Here is a 4,205-nt window from a genome sequence, read left to right as displayed (position 1 = left end):
AAAAAAAAAAAGACAAGAATTACATAGGTGAAAATAAACATAGTGAAGTGCTTTGCTGAGCTTTGAAACCAGGCAGAAATCCCAGAGGAGGAGCTGATTTCACAAAATTACTGTTGATTCAAAGCCAGAACTGAAAAATAACCCCCTTCCAATAGCAGTATAAGAACCCAGTACAGGGCACTTGGGGTGACTGCCACACACAGGGCAGTGACAACTTTGGTTTGTCACTGCCACTACAATCACAATTGAGTGGCTGCAGAAAAAGCTGTTTTTTTTTGTCACAATCCCCCAACCCCATCCCCATTAGATCCCCCTAGTTATACTACTTTCTTCTAATTTTGATTCTGGCACAATGCTTAGTGCTCAACACCTTCAAGACTGAGCAGCAAATCCAAACTTTAAAAATATGACTTAACATACCAAACATAGCAAATTAATATATGATTGTTATAATACTGTTATTGACTAACTGTAATAATTGTACCTGTTAGATAATACAAATATTTAAAAGAACATCTTGTAGTTTTGATCTAGTGTTATGGATAGATACTTGAGAAACTAAATGTTACGCTATATTTAACCTCATGTGAGGAGGTCAAGCTAATTATATATTGCTTCCCAGAAATTTTCTCTTGTTCAGTCTAAATGAAGTATTTTTGGACCAGCAGATTATCTGAAGTATTAAAATCTTTCATTGTGGGATAACAAAACTTCATGTTTAACAAGCCTCTTTCCTCTTGTAGTTTGCTGGTATTTTGAGGAGACATTAATTTCATGGACTTTTGATGACATAAACACTGAAGGTAAGAAGTTTTGTTAATTTTTTCATCTAATGGTCTGTAAATGAATTCTTTTGGCTTAATTAGCATGACACTTCCATTTGTGCTCTTTGACCACAAGCAGAAACCATTTATCTACTTGGAGATTAGCATTTTAGAGTTAGAGATGGTCTAGAACTTCCATGACCATAATTCAGGCTGGTTCCCTTGGATACAATGAAAATCTATGAATTTATACAAGCTGATGATCTGGTTTCGCATTTTTCTCCCTTTGAAATAAACAGAGTCATCTCTGTTAGAAGCTGTTTTAATAACTGCTAAAAATAATAGCAATCTATTTCTATATCAAGACAAAACGAAACTGTGGAAATAACAAATGCATCCATCTGCCTCAAGAATTTTAGTTTTGTACTTACTACATAATGACTGAAGATTGCCGTTCAAGTATTGGCACTATTTTTTCCTGTGATTTGAAGTAAAAATTGCAATGCTACATAAATTGGAATATCAGCCCCAAGTAAGAAAAAAACTCAGTAGATACTTTCATTCTGTAGGTGATCTTCAGCTATTGCAAACAGAATTAAGCACATATTGCTGTATATAAAAAACGGGAGACTGAAACTCCATGTGAAATTATACCATATACACTTGAAATGCTTTCTCACTGGAACATCCTATCCTATTCCACATGTTCCAGGGTTCCAGTGCAATTTCCCTGTATCTTGTGCTGTCTTTCCCACCTGTGGGAAATTAGGGCATAACACATCTAAATAGATATCAAATCATATTGATTATATTTCACATCCACTTTTCATTCATTTTTTATGTGTTTTCAGGATTGTGCAAAGTGCATTAGAACTGGAAAGTCAAGCCCCTTGTCTTGCTGGAACAACAGCAAACCTTATTACAGTAATTTACTTCTCATATGTAAAGTTAGATGGCTAATGTTGGACCCTATCTATGTTCCAAGAAAAGTGTATTCAAAGAAGCAAGTTGTCTTTAACTTGGTATGGGCAGACTGGAAAAAAAAATTTGGTTAGCTAAATTACTTTTAGATACACTAAAACTGAAGACCCTTTATGATACATCTTCTCTAAACCTTTTGAGAAGGAAAATCCAAGTTTCCAACATTTCTGCATCTCTGAGCATGATGATAACTGCCTTACTCTCAACAGTGCTGAATGCCTAAACACTTATGCCAAAATCCTGATGGGTTTCACAAACCTATCTCACCTACAAGACCTCATCCAGCAGGCATTTTCAGACCAAGACTGATGGATCAGATTCATCAAAACACATGATGTGGGAGGTAGAGATGGAGAAATAGGTAGGTTAAGAAAATTTCATCCAGGTTCTAGGAGACCTGGATACAGTTTCTTCATTTGCTTGAGGATCAGTCTTCAGGACACTGCTCTAATCAATTTAAAAAAAAAACATAATGAGGTGCGAAGATAGTGAACTAGTGACTCCCTAGTTTAGTACTTGTGACACTCACCAAAGGAGGTTAGAGATATGAGTTTTCATCCCTGCTTCAATGGTTACTTAACATAAAATACTGAAATATTTGTTGAAACATTAGGGGTTATATACAAGATTTCTCTCTCACACACAGATTGTTCTCGTGAATGCCCTATACCCTAGACATGCTTTCTTTTTTTGGTCCATTAATCTATTGCCTAAATTTACTGGCTAAAAGGGAAGTGCCTCCTCTTTCCCCTGTTTTAAGACCTCCTTGTTTTTTGAAAGAGAAGACTTACTCCAGAAGATGATTGAGTCCCTAGTAGCAGTAGCACCCTTTCTGCAGAATATTATTCATACCATAAAGATACAGTCATAAGGGTTATTCTTTCTCATGAGACTGACCATATTTTCTAGCATATCATATACCCCAAAATAAAACATACATCTTAATTTTGGGAAGGCAGAATGAAGAAAAAAAGATTTTTCCAGTGTTATGGCTGCATACAATTCAGGTTCTGCCCCCTACTGTGTGGAGCCATAACTCTAGAAAAAACATTTTTTTTTTACCTGCTTAGACAAAAGCTACTGTTTCAACCCTTTCAAAGTTGAATTGTGACTAGCTCTTGGCTGTTCTGCCAAAAGCTGATACCATAGCTGCTGCTGAAGACTAGACTCCATGGGAAGATCTAGGATTTTGAAAAAGACCTAAAAATAGTTTGCAGGACTGTGAAATGAGAAAAAATAGACCAGGAGTAGTGGAAACAATATTGCTGAAGAAGAACAGCTTGACTAGTAGAACATCAAGACCATTAAAAAAAAGAAGAGTGGGTCATTAATTTGAGTGGAAAGCAATTAGCAGAAATGTAGCATATTCTAATGAGTCATAAATTCAATGACTCCCTCAGTACCAACTGAATAGAAATGCCACTGCTGCTATCCTGGGTAGAAAAATCAACCTCCACATTTAAGATATGCAGCCAAAATTTTAAAGACTAATTTTAACTAAAAGATGAATGAGGCAGAGGAATAAATACTTTAGTTATATGAGCATTATCAGGTGTGCTATGATAGATATGGATAATGTATTAAGTATAGCCTTTAACCGATAACCTTTTCCACCCAGCATTTTTACAGCAGGTGTAAAATGGCAACAAAAAGAACAAAACAATGGTTTTCACTGATTTTTTTTCATGGAGTTTTTTAGTCATGGTAAAAATAAGACTCAGAATTTCTAGGAATCTGTGATGAAAATATTAGTTCTCTTATGAACAACAATAGAAGGTGGTAACAAATGTTAATCACACATTAAAATAGTGCAGTACTGTACTAGAGAGTATAATCATCACACAAAAATCTACTGCATGTTAGTGAGAAGTACCGCTGACAATACAACACAGACCATCATAGTACCTATGAATGTATGATTTAGCCTATGGTCAATATTGCATTTGATATATAAACAAACAAAAAATGTGTCTCACTGTACAGTAATACAAATAATGATCCAAACTGCTAGGAATATTAGGAGTGATTATTGTGTCAAAAATCTTCCAGATAGTACCCAGATTGCTATTGGTCATGACTGGGATGAATTCCTTCCATTCAATCACTCATAAATCTGCATACCTAACCATCAGATTCATTTTCTATTCACATTCTGCTTTTGCCTTTCTTAGTGTACCTTCTCTGCCTCTCTCAGTCTCACTCTGAATCACTGTTTTACACAGAATGAGCATATCTAGATGAGCGTGGATGTGCAATATGCAGAACCGCAGACCTGTCTGCAGTGTTGCACATGTGTTCCCATGCTGCTAATTTTTAGCGTAGGGAGGGGGTTGACTCCAGGAGATCCTGAGGTGAACAAAAGCCATGCCTAAAAAAAGCAGAGTGGTGCATGTGGCAGCAGCGTGTCCTGCCCAAAACTGGAGCCTGGCCAGCCAGAGCCACACTCCAGCTGCTGGCCAG

General features: G+C 36.4%; 1 protein-coding gene across 1 annotated transcript in view; it reads right to left on the bottom strand.

Moving 5' to 3' along the window:
• The window catches only part of SNTG1 (syntrophin gamma 1), a 464,795-nt gene that overhangs the window by 34,007 nt on the left and 426,583 nt on the right, over nucleotides 1–4,205 (bottom strand). The window lies entirely within an intron of this gene.

This window comes from Gavialis gangeticus, unplaced genomic scaffold (genome assembly GCF_001723915.1).
Source record: "Gavialis gangeticus isolate Ggan-Ray unplaced genomic scaffold, GavGan_comp1, whole genome shotgun sequence".
Taxonomy (NCBI): domain Eukaryota; kingdom Metazoa; phylum Chordata; order Crocodylia; family Gavialidae; genus Gavialis; species Gavialis gangeticus.
This window is presented reverse-complemented; position numbering and strand designations above follow the sequence as displayed.